Source organism: Pristiophorus japonicus, chromosome 9 (genome assembly GCF_044704955.1).
Source record: "Pristiophorus japonicus isolate sPriJap1 chromosome 9, sPriJap1.hap1, whole genome shotgun sequence".
NCBI classification, from domain to species: domain Eukaryota; kingdom Metazoa; phylum Chordata; class Chondrichthyes; family Pristiophoridae; genus Pristiophorus; species Pristiophorus japonicus.
The window spans coordinates 71,568,626-71,581,880 of NC_091985.1; the positions used below are offsets into that span (position 1 = coordinate 71,568,626).

Below are 13,255 nucleotides of genomic sequence, written 5' to 3' on the forward strand. Positions count from 1 at the left end.
GCCGTTATCAAGTGTCACCTCATATATAAGCGAAATGTAAATTGATATAAGCCACAGTAAAGGGTTGTGCAGCGATGCAGATTTACCTCTTGCTTGACAAAACGGCCTTTCCTTAAATGCTGTCATGGCGCGAGCCGGGCGCGTTTGTTCGTTGCGACGGCCGCTTTACTGTACCCATATGGAGCGATGTAATTGGCTCCAGATTGTATTAGTCAGTAGAGCCTTACAGATCAGCACTGTCAGATTTTAACATTAGTATGAATGACACCTGTCCAATCAATCATGTGGCCACAGCTCCACAGATGGAATGGGTCTTGCCTGCTTCAACATGCTGCTGAATCACAGCACATACTTGGCTTAATTTGTATTATTGTTCTTTCTGGAAATCAAGAGGAGAGGTTCATTCCACACTTAAGGACAGTGCTCTGACATAAAGTGCGTGTATGGCTGGGAGGAGGGTGGGCGGGGGTGCAGTGGAGATAGCTGGCGTAATGGCAAGTGCTATAATTGGCTTTGCTGTGTTAAACTAATCCCAGCAGGTTACACAGATAAGACATTTCAGAACAAGTATATGTCCAGCTTCACTTGAGGCCCAATGCTGATGTTGTCCAGTTGTCCAGTCTGTAAATTCTCAAGCAGATAACTCAAGGGGTGACTTTATACCTAACTGCTGCTAAAGATTCAGCTTTCTATCTTGTCTTTTCTTAGGCTATTCTTGCATTATTCTTTGTCTAACTTGTAAATTACCTTGATATATAATATATATAAATACTTTTGCACAAGATATTAAAGCACAAACATTAGAAATTCTGAAAATAGCATTAACTTGATATATCTTTATGCGTATTTCAATTATTCAAGTAAAAAATGCATGTAATATTAACTGGGCAATGGCTCCAGCGTTTATTAATTGTGGCTGCATTCTGTTTGTAATACTTTTTTTTTCATCAGGGTGCCTCAGATAAGCTGAAAGTACAAAATGTTTTAACTGTAGTAATTGTCCTGTTCAGCTACTCAGTAAAATGATGAGAGCTTTGAAATGTTGGTATATTTTGAATAGGCACGAGCAATCATTTCTGGAGGCAGCTTGTTACCCAGTGTGAATAAAATGGCAAGTTTTACATCAGTGAAACTCAATGATTCATACTTCGGATTTCAATTCAAACAGCGGTAAGCCACACTATGGCATCTCAGTGTTTGAATTTTTTTTTCTCCTTGCGACAGTGTTGGATAATTCAACCGAGGAGATATGCGTAAAATGACTACCTTTTCCCAAAGTCGATTTAGTGCAGCTATTTCATTTTCATTCAGTCTGCTTTAGGCAAGCGTGCAATCCAGAGGGTTATTTTTTCAATTTGTTACAGTAAGAATATTAAAGAATCCATTTTTAAGCACTAAGATTTTATTTTTATATACCCCCAAAAGTTTAAAAGCTATTTCAAATAGTTAAAGCTTATTTTATTTTTTAAAGATTTTATTTTGAAAGAGGGGGTTTACATACAAAAGCTTATAAGTTAGAGTAATTCAATAATGCTTCAGCTGACTGCTGCTGCTGAACTCCAGGATAGTCCCCGTGGATTTTGTAATTAATATATGGACCTTTTTGTCAAGTTCTTTTTTAATTCCTCAGCTCAAGCTTGGGTAGGAAGCCAGATTTTAATTTTATGTTGGACAGTATAATCTTCAATTGTGGCCACAGTAGACCTACAAACAGTTATATTTTGTTTGCACATTTTGAAAGAACAGTAACCACTGCAGTGATCCTTATTCTTTTTAATCAGCATCATAAATTGCAATTTAGTCCCCTGTATGTGCCTCAAATTTGTCTTGACAGGATGATGCTGGTGTTCAGTAGCATGTCACTAAAACCCATCTTACAAAGCACTGATAAAGGCAGGTGCTAGTTAGCCCTGACAGAGTGCAGGAATGTAGCCTTTCTGTGCCAATGGCAGCCTTGTGGAAGGCAGCAAGTCAGACTCTTATTTTTATCTTTATTTCCCCTTTTTCCCTTCCAGATTGAGCACCGTGAGTTGGGTTAGGTCACGTTGTTTGTGTGCATGACATCGGTTACTCCCTAAAACAAAACAGTTAGGTCGAAATCTAGTCAGCAGCTGGTGTGCACAATGCAAGAAACAGGCTTGCGCCAGAAGGATGTGGACAACCCAAACAGACCAGACCGAAGCGAGAAGCGTTCTTCCGCTGGGTTCAGTTTGTTTCCTAAACAAAGAGCAGGGTACCTTAGGAAGGTCTCCGCCCTACTAGTTTAAAAAAACATTGTCCAAGAATTATTTTTTGTTTCTCATTTTTGTGGAAATCTTTCAAGCTTTCCACAAAAGAAAAATGAGATCATCAAATTAATACTGACTTGAATCTGAAAAGGGTTTGCTGGTATGTTTTTGTTAAAGTGTGCTGGGAGGCTGTTATTTTATTTGCTAATATACTTGATGTGAAGCAGTTTCTGATGCTCGTCAACAGGAAAGCTACAGTAGAACTCTAGACTCTAAACTCCACTAAAGCCAAATGTCATACCACTTGGGCTGAGCATTAACACTCCAATCTGACACAATTCTGGGTTTAAAAGGTGTTCAGGTGGTCGGTTGGAAGATCTAGCAACTTTATAAACTTAACATTAATGTTATGAGAAAGTGGATGCTTCAGCCCACTCTCCCCTAATGTTAAAACATACACCAGGCGAGCAGAGCTTTATCCTGGCATACAAATTGTGATTTGCAGCCTTCAGTATGACTTCAGTCCAGCCAGCTGTACTTCAGACTTTACAGCTGCTGGTCTTAGACTCCGTAGTACAACTTCAGAGATTTAGTGAAAAAAGTAGAGCACGCCCGATTAAAACTTGAGGACAACATTCTTTTAATGTGTGTAATGGAAAGCATGCTTTGAGACTCTTAAAAAGGAAAGGAAGTAGATTACAATATATGGGTGACTTAGACCCTTTCAGGTTGAGCAATTTATGGAGATATTATGGACAAACACACTCACCATTTTAAGCATGTACTTATCTGTTCATTAAGGTGGTGAAAAGCTTGCAATTCTTGAAAGACATGCACATCTATAGGTGTCCAGTCTACTACGACATGTATATTCTCTGGTCTTTCCTATGTTCACCTTAAATCAAATCATTTCAGCTGGACTGTTTAAACTTAAAGCATATGTTTTAAGGTTAACTATCATTTCATTACTGTAGTGAATAGTATTATTAATCTTGCAACAGTTATTTAGTCACCCTTTGACAAAATAGGACAGCGTTGGAGATTTTTGGTCAACATAATAGTTTTCTAGAGGATACAGAAGAGTCCAAAAAAACAAGCAGAATTTCAGATGAAGATTGGTTTCTGTTGGATTGATGCTAATATACCTGGAAGGAAGCTAGTTCGTGCTGAAGCATCCAGCGTCAGACAGGGCTGTGTGCCATCTGTCCCACCTGCTGCATAGTTTGTCCATCTGGTTATTCAGAGTGTGCTTTGTGGGTTTTACCGGAGCAGCTTCAGTGCCAATAGGCAAGCAAGCAGAGTAAATTATTTAAGCAGCCAATGTAAACTGAAAGCTCTCACCCTAGATGCTGGGGATTGTGTTAAATGCTTGAAAGCTTCTATTTGCATATAGATTTAGATACAGTATATAGATCATAGAGGAGATTACAACCAAATTATCTTTATCTGGATTGGTACAGGACATTTTTTTTGTCTGTATTGGGCAACAGCAGGAATATTTCTGGATGATATTTGTTTTGCAGGAAGAGGAAGCTAAAAGGATGTGATTTATTTGCAGTGTAGTAGCCCTTTAACAGAGCACTAAGTGTTGGCGAATTTGCTAGAACCTCTTTAGAATGTCAAGTCTGTGCATTTTATTATTCCCTGTCATCAACTCACTTGCTGAGCAGTCTGCAAATCTGATAGGGAATTTCAAATGGAAAATAAACAATTGGAAAACATAGAACTAAAAGAGGGGAAATAAATCAAACAAGGAGTTTAAAGACAACACATCTATCTAGTCCACATATCTGTTTTCCACATAGTTCAAAGAGAAATGCACCAGTGAGTGTCTGAAACACTTGACATTTTTGTTAGTGGTTCAAAGATTCATTTTGAATGTCCTGTACCAACTGTATTCTTTTTAATTGGAGTGGATGTATCAACTTATTTTTAAAAGTTTGTCGAATTAAGTACAATAAATTCCTAATTTCACCAGTTAGGACATGAGCCACTGCCTCAAGGCAAAATGTGCTACTGCTGAACATTTCAGCAAAAAAAATAATTTTAACATTTATTTGTTTTTTATTTTGCAGGGACAGGGAAAGGCAGAAATTTTACTTCTCTTGATGTAACATTATAAAAGCTTCTGTCACAACTCAAAAGCAGTGTAATTTCAGAATAGTAATGTATTGTTAAGTCACTTTTTAAGATAACTTAACTTTGGCCACGTCTACATGGGGTTTAATGCACATTGAGTGAATAAATGCTGTAATAATTCCAAGAGCTGAAAATTCTAACTATCTGAGGTCTGAGACTTTTGGACCTGGAAGTATGGCCAAGAAATTTGACTTGCACCTTAAACAGGCATAGAGTTTATTCTTCTCCTGAGCCCTCAAAAGTAAAAACTGAAAATTTCTTGGGCAAGCTTCACCCATTTGTACTTAAATTTTGCTTGTAGGACCCCAATTTGCATATTTAAGAAAGCCAACACCCTGTTTCAGGCAGACACTCGGGACAACTAAAAACTGCCCAATCCAACATGAAGTCTGCCACAATCCTGGCATAATTTGGGCATGGCCGCACGCGATGTGAAATTCGGAGGTCTAACAATATGTCATGTTCGTGGAGGGTGTGAGTTTAATTTCTCAGTTTAAAATCTGATGGGCCAATTGGAAATATATTGCTGCAGTGCTAGTACCCATATTTAGGCGCTAGAGGCTGCTCGATCATTTTTATGTCACTAACTAATCAGTAACTTAAATGGAGTGCTGCCCACAGCTCGCTGATAAAATTCAAATGAGGCCCGAATCTGAAAATGGATTGGGACCCTGGCTGTAGCCTTGGGCTGTTCAATGGTTGCAACGCCGAGAGTTGAGTGGAAAATCCACCCTCTCCCTCCCTCCCATTGAAGGCTTGGCATAACATAGTTGCCATTTTTAAATCGCTGAATTGTGAACGTTGCACTACTGCAATTGAATCTGATACATTTGTGTATCTCCAGATCAGTTGATCCATATTAGATTTATTTTATTTAATGCAGTACCTTATTCTTTCCATATTTTTCCTTTTCCTCCCCCATGGGTATCTGGTAGGCCATATTTCCATCGGCACTGTCATCCTTCAGTACCTTGCTCAAGTGGCCATGTGTGAGCCTTGAACAGTGAGTGCTGGTGGGCTATTCAGCTGCAGGAAGCATCGTAACTGAACCAAATCCTGACCTTGCCTGGCACCCACACATAAACTTCTGGGATGAGTTACTGAATTGCAAGCAGAAGTGGGTCCCCTGGTTGGCCAGTGTTACTATTCGCCTCTCTAGCTTTGGAGGACTGAGACCAATTGTAGTACCACAGCTGCTGCCCTGGCAGAGGACAGAATTTTTTGAACCTTTTAGACAACTAGTGCAAGTAGGTTATTGAATTATAATCCAAACGTTAACTGAAAAATGTATAATTGTTGTATGCAGATTTTCTACCAGGAATCATTAGATTTCTGAATAGAGTTTTGAATATTCATGTGTTGAAATGAAGAGTATTGCTTGTAAAGCAGTTCTCTGTGTGAGCTGATCAAATAAAAAAATGCTAACTTAAGTGCTAGGCTCAAACGTTCCTCAAGAACAATCTGCAGCCTATCTGTCTTACCATATTGTTACTGCACAATTTAACACTAGGCATGCAGTGCAATATATCTTAGGAGTGTAGCACACGCTTTAGCAAATGGATAGAAAAACTGAAAATGCTCAAAATACACAGGAGAACCATCAGCATCTGAAAGGGAAAAGATAGATTCTTGTTTCTACAAAGGGATTTCATCTGACATATGAACTTACCTATTCTCTTTCAGATACTGACAAAGCTGCTATTTGCTTGTAGCATTTTCCATTTTAATTTAATATTGCCACCATTTCTGGTTTTACTTTTTACCTTTACAACCAACAATTACCATCAGTCCACAAGCGAGAGTATTTTAACCTTAGGCCCACAGAAAGGAAGGGGGGGTCTCTTCAAATTGATTCCCTTTTTGTGTACATCCGATCAGAATCTCAATTAGTTGTCATGATATGGAAATAAAATCAGCTCATCCTCTATGAAGGGTTATGGTGTCTTATTGCCATGCAGACCAGCTGTTAAAGGAACGGTTCTTGATTGGCTTCTCCCCTAGGTTTGTTCACGTCAAGCCTATTAAGATCAATTCAGATGAAATGCCCTGCTGCGGTCAGTGCAGCATTCTGCATATTTTGTGACACCAGGTAGCCCCACATCACTAACTACAGCTCCCATGATGTGCTGTAATTCCCCACATGTTCAGCAACCTACACCTAGCCCCTTCTGAAGGCATCACCATGCAGCCTTCAATTCTGAAGTGCATTATAATAGTCCCTGGTCAGCAGAAAAGTCCATCTGTTTTGGAAAAATAGGAAGACGTTAGGCCTTACTGATAGATGGGTTAAATCAACTGATTTAACTGATTTCCCTCCAGAGGTGATATTTTATTTATATGATAAAATGCTTGGAAAGTGATTAATTTGTCAAGGGAATGTCTTGTTACTGTAAATTTACTGAAACTGTAATAAGTGTATTGCTGCTACACAGATGGGGAAACGAAGAGGCAATGACTAATGAAGAGATCGAGATTTTAAAAATTGTTTCATCACGAGTTATTTCATTAAAAAAATACTTTTTGATTTTAATTCAGATAGGTATAGAATTAGGTTTTTAGCATCTTTAGCAAGTCCTTCAAAATATAGCAGTCACTGCCTGTTTTATCAAATAGATTAAGTTAATTCTACTGTCATTTGTAAAAGCTTCATTTAACCAGACACGAGAAGGATTGGCCATGCAATATTGCTTCTAACCCTTTGCATTAGACATCTGGCACACAGTCGGCGGTGGGCGGGGAGGAGGGGGGTGGGGGGGGGTGGGGAAGGGGAGGGGCGTGTGCTGTGGGGTTCCGCATAGGTTAAGAAATAAATATATCTCATTTTTATCCAAAAAAGTTTTTTTTCAGTGATCCATGACAACATTTGGAGGAAGAGAAATATTATTTTATTTGTATACTATGTTATTCTATTACATAACCAAAACATGGCTCATTCTACCAAAGCTTTTCTTGGAAAGGATGAGCAATGGTGCATTTTTAAGAGAGTATAAACTGAAGATCAGGATTATTCATAAAGAAAGAGAAGAAACGACTAGCACCTTTCACATCCTAAGGACCAAAGCACTTCATAGCCAATGAATTATATTTTTAAATGTAGCCACTGTTGTAATGTTGGCAAATATGGCAATCAATTTGCACACAGCAAGTCCCCACAATTAGATAAATGACCTGTTAGTAACTTGATATTGTATCACCAGAATGATTAGGAAACTTTTGTTTATAAACTTTTCTACAATTTCTATTTATTAAAAGCCATCAATGAAAAGTGACTGACTGACTGACCCACTTCTGTTCTCCACCAGGCTTCTGTTTTGCATCTGTCTCAACTCCGCATCTCCAACAAGCCAGCCTTCCTGCCTTCTTTTGCCATTTCCCTGTTTGCATGTTTAAAAAAAAAAGTATATAAAATAAACTTACCATCCGATATGTCATCCTACCTGACCATGGGCAAGTACAAAGACTTATAGGACCAAATAATTGAGGCTGTATAACCAAAGTAACATTAATAAAGTATGTTAACAAAATTGAGAAAAGGACCTTAATATGTGGGGTAAGAATAGAAAGAATAACCCACTATAAATGTATAGACATGATTTAAATAGGCTGCAATCTAATACTAATCTATTAAACTCACCATGAAAAATTTAGTTTGGATCTTAAAAATGTAATGCAATTACAGGAGTCATATTTCAAACTGCTTAAATTGATATGTATTAAAGTAAAAATCTAAAGTAGCTTGATGAGCTGACTGCTTTTTTATACACCTCACCTTTTGCAAGGTTAAAGGGTTGCAGACTGTTGGTGTAATTTTAATGTGAGGTCTATTTGAATTTTATAGAATTTATATTTACTGATGGTGCTGGAACTAAGGAAGAAATTAATAAAAATCAAACTCTGCAGCAAGTAATAGTGACCAAATTATGAACTGGGATACAGTAAAACTTTGTTTGTGGTCGGAAATTTATATTGTCCCATTTGATTTACAATAAAATCTAAACAGAACACCTGTACATCTCCTGTTAAAGTGAAACTACTACCACTGAGTGCTGATTTCCACTGTTTAATCCATATAAGCATGTACTTGGAAATCTAGATCATGCATCTTAATAATTTTAAAAGCATACATTTGTGTTCAGCTCCAGAAAACCGACTCTCAGTTACAATCGTTTTTACAAAGTATGTTGTGAAATTTCAGCTCAGTCTGACAACAGCTCAGCAGTACCTTCTGTGGGTTACAAAATCTTCGAATCAATGTGGCTGGTGCTGTAATTTTAAAATGAGTGGCTGTTTATGGCAACTGAACCTGAACTTGCTTCTTTCTCCCTTTTGTCAAATGGTCAATCTATAGCACGCACTCGGTTAGCTCTGTGTGGAAGGAAATGCTTCAATATAAACCCTACTTGTATATAACCATTGGATGTGGCCACATGGATGGAACCCTTGCCAAATTGCACACACCATCTTGTACTGGCATGAAAGCTCTACACTGTTTTTAATGTATATATATATACACACACATTTTTAGAAGTAGTTTCTTTCTCTGTTGTCCAAGGGAAGAACGTTCATGAAAGGGTCTGTTTTAATGATTAGCCTGTATTTTAGCTTTCCATATCGCTGTTGTGCAAGTCTGCTTTCATCTTCACCAACTTATGGCAGCGTAGAGACTGGGGGTTGAAGTGCCCCATTAAGAATATACACTTTAAAAAGAGCCACTTCATTGAGTTAAATCTCAGGTCTGGACCTTCCGAAACTGAATTGGACAGCAAGATTCTTTATAAACCTAAGTACAGCAATAGAAACATTTCACTGTGACAAACTTGATGGCACTTGGGGAAAAAAAACATTGCATGATGCTGCAAAAATATAATCAATTCAAATTTTGTACCAAAATTTAAGATGTTGCCTGTTGCTTCTCTGCATTTGTTAACAGTGGAGCCTAACTTATATTTTTAGTGATGGGACTGATCTGTGCTTGCAGCAGGTAATTTAGCACAAATACAGTTCAGTTGCTATTAGAATTAAAGTTGCTGCTCATGATGCCACAACACCCAGCCATCTTGGAAAATGCGTGGTTAGATACTTTTTTTCTGTTTGTTTTCTACCAGTACCTTTATAACTCTTAATGTTAAGAGTGAGGATATGCGCTGTTATGATCAATGCATTCACTTATATAATTTCAAAATTAATTCTTTGTGCAAAAAAAACCCTTTTACATTAAACTAGCGCACTTTATCTGTCAGTCAAATATATAAAAATCCCAGTCTTGCCTGTGTTGCCAGAAGGAAGCCATTTCTTCCTGTGCTTTGTCACTTCATTTCGATAGCATAGAGAACACAATATCTTATGATAGGGAGTTAAAACACTAATGCCAAATGAGTGGCTCACTTAACATTGAACTGAAACTGATGCAAAATACAATCAGGACTAATATTAACAGCTGTATGTATTATATTGTATGTATATAAGTACATTATATATTTTTACCATGGCTTACAGTGAAATACGGTTGAAAAAAGTACATTATCAATTAATCAAAGCTAAACCGATTCATGCTGTAAGTAATGCAATGGTTCTGCCACGTATAGGGCTGAAATTTTAGATCTTTGATGTTAGAAATTAAACAGATTTATTTAGGAATCTTCTCAAAATTAATCACTGAATTAGAATTTGAGCATTGCACTTTTTAAAAAAAAAAGTAAATAAACAATAACTCAAATTTGATTTTGTGCTGTTTGTTCTAGCAGATGGCCTTCTTCAGATTTAAGGTGCTTTACAGATGGGAGTCGCAGCAGCCTGCTCTGCCACAGCTACCTCTGTAGCTTGATAGATGGGTATAAATCTCAACAATCCTTTCTTGACAACCAATTTATAGAATCTGATCTGGTTAAAGACATGTCTTTCATACTTGAGCCACAGGAAATAGGCTTTTTTTTTTTTACAGTCTTGTTATATTTCATCAAGATGCCCCTTTTAATGAAATAGGCTTTAATTACACTTTTGTTCCATCTTGCTGTGATGCCCTTTAAATGTACATGTGTGAACAGACCCCAGTTTCCCCCCCCCCCCCACCTGAATTCATTAAGAGCCCTGATGGTTCTCAGTCTGACTGACATCTTTATTACTAAATCCAAGTGTATAAAATCACCTTGTCACAGTGTCATCATAAAAAAAAGCGAAGGTGGTTACCGTGGAGTATCTGAAACGGGACCTGGGACAATCAGTGTGTAAAGTCAGTTTCTTAATGGCAGTAAAATCAAATGTGCCAACAACTCCATGACTCCCTGCTGCTAGCTGACAGCATGGTGCAAGACGCTAGGGCTAAACATTCAGTTAAACAGTGATTGTGATGAAATGCCACTCTGTGAAGAACTGAACAGGTGTAGAGCGTGGCTTTTTGCAGACTGCAGGAGTATCACAGTGAAAACACACCCTGTGCATTTTATTTTCGAGGTAAGTGGAAGTTTTGTGTAAATGAAACTGCATCAAGCTGTGCAGTAAGTCCATTTATTAAAATCTACTGCACGACTGCAGTCAATTTTAGGGAAAAACATTTTTTTTCCAAAATTTGCGAGCAAAGGTTTACTTGAATGGGAATGTATTTCGTGAGGAAATTCTTTTTTTAGGGCCCATTTTCCCAGGCACCAATTGACTCCCAGTGTATCTAAAACACCGGGTGATCTCTGTTTAATGAGGACAATTGGATATATGGAAAGATTTCATTTTCATTAGAATATCCTCTTGAATGAATTTCAACCCTGTTGCAACACTTACATTTTTACAGCTTTTAGTACAAAAACAAATGGCAGAGGAAATTATGTTAAAAGTATCGGTACCAATGTAAAGGTCTATTTTCTTGGGATTTTTTTGCTGAGATAGATTGGAAGGTTAATGGCTGTGTTTCTAAAGAAGCCTAGTCTCATGGCAGGATTATCTTTGAGGACGCTACTGTTGAGCATTGCTCGTACAGCCTGCCTCCTCACAAGTTATTTTCCCTATTCATTGCGTTTAACTCTTTATCTCCCTCCGTCTTTTTTCTTATAATCTACACACTTTTAAGACCCAAGCTTGGTGCCAACTAATCAATGATTGACCGAGCTAGCTGTTCCTTCTACTCTGTGCAACCTTGGTTATGCCACAAAACCAGGAAGACATTCCAGAACTGGAAAACAGCAAGGCAACCAACCCTTTTATGGATTCCCAGTTGTGAAAGTGATAGCAGTAAATCTGGATGGTAGGTGTCTGCTTTTGAATCATCGGTGACACTGATGAGCTGTAGTACAACAGGACACAATCCTATGAGGGTGCTGGCATATGGAGCAACTTCATTAGTAGCCAATACTGTTGAAAGCTTTTTTATTTGCATTTCTTCATGTGGTTGCAGAACTGGAGGGAAAAGAAAGCCTTTGAACAGTTTATTTCTGCACGTGGTTCTTTCTTTTAAATGATTAGGAAAAACTCTGTAGGAAGGTTAGATTTATTTCAGCTGGGCCCCTCTCTACTCCGTGCTGAGATTCTGAAACCATGACCAATGTCCTTTAATATCAAAAGGTTAGATTCCATTTTCATCAAGTTCGGGAAAAGAAAAATAAGCCTACAGATTACTGCTGTACGAAAGGCAAATAAGGTGATGAATGAATGCACAGGAGAAGTGAAATTATACTGTTTTTTTCATCTGCAGTAAATTCTTGGCTTTTTTTTTTAAAGAAAGTAAAATAAAGTTGCAGTTATAGAAATTGTGATACTTTTAGCTTATGTAATTGAACATGACTACACTCTACAAACTGGCAGATATAATAGATAAAGACTTGTGAACTTTATTGTAAGTGATGGGTAACACGTCGACCATTTGATATCTTTCGATCAACTGAAGGATGTTGCATAATTGAGATACAGCAAAAATAGAGCAGGAGGGACACTTAGAGAAAAGGGAAAATAGATAAATGTATCAGGATTCACCAAATTCAATAAACAATGGAATTTTACAACAGTCACTTAATCTAATCGGGTTGGTTTATATTTGTTTTTGTGAGGAGGTAGACTAGAAATGTTTTAAGCTATATTTCAATTTGTTCTTTATAGTCTGCTCAATTAAAGTTTATGCGTCAGTATCGCAAGCTTTTTATACAGTAACACATTGGCATGGATAATACTTGTTTGTGTCATTGGGCTGTTTGACTGGGTTTAATCAGAAGTGACATTTAAACCACAGCCATGATACCAGTTAGGAGTCCAACATTACAAAATGTTTTAAGAATTGATCTTCTCTGGCATGCTGCATGACTTGGACAGCAAATATACAGACTTGCTATAGAGGACTAATCTTACAGAATATTAGGGCAAAATATCTGCATAAAGGAACTTAAATACTCTTTGTACTATTTTTAATGAAATTTGAAAATAAATAAAATTAAACTAGAAATCTGAAAATGGATTTGAAAAAAGATTATTATTGTCACATAATTGCATCCATTCCCGATGCACAGAATATACATCATAGATCTCCAATTGGCACACATCATGATTGGAGAATTCTTGTCTTGTCCTTTATGCAAGCTTCCTTCAGTCTGCACTTGACCCTTTTTAATTTATCCCTTTCAGCTCCATTATAGCAAATGTAGTTTGCTTTATTGTTGTATTTCAATAGCCACTTCTTGCCAGGAGAGTACGGGACTGCAGTATGCTATTAACAGAATTGTGTGACATTATGTCAAACTCTGATGAGTAGTTGCAGTGTGAAGCTCCTAGTTTTCCTCTTAACTCTCCTTGCTGTAATATCTGTAGTTTGCCAATTTTAACTCTCTGAATTCCAACAGATCCCTTGCATCCATCCAACAATGTTTAAGAATAGAATATTCTATTTTCTGCCCTTCGTTGTAGTAATTCACAAT

General features: G+C 37.5%; 1 protein-coding gene across 11 annotated transcripts in view; it reads left to right on the forward strand.

The window, feature by feature from the left end:
* The window catches only part of esrrga (estrogen-related receptor gamma a), a 229,216-nt gene that overhangs the window by 137,308 nt on the left and 78,653 nt on the right, over positions 1 to 13,255 (forward strand). Inside the window, exon 1 of one of the 11 annotated variants that reach the window (XM_070889456.1) lies at positions 7,833 to 7,877. The exons of the other annotated variants lie outside the window; for them this stretch is intronic. The gene's annotated coding sequence lies outside the window, so the exon portion shown is untranslated. Of the gene's footprint in view, positions 1 to 7,832; positions 7,878 to 13,255 lie in introns of those variants that run through there. 11 annotated transcript variants of the gene reach the window in all.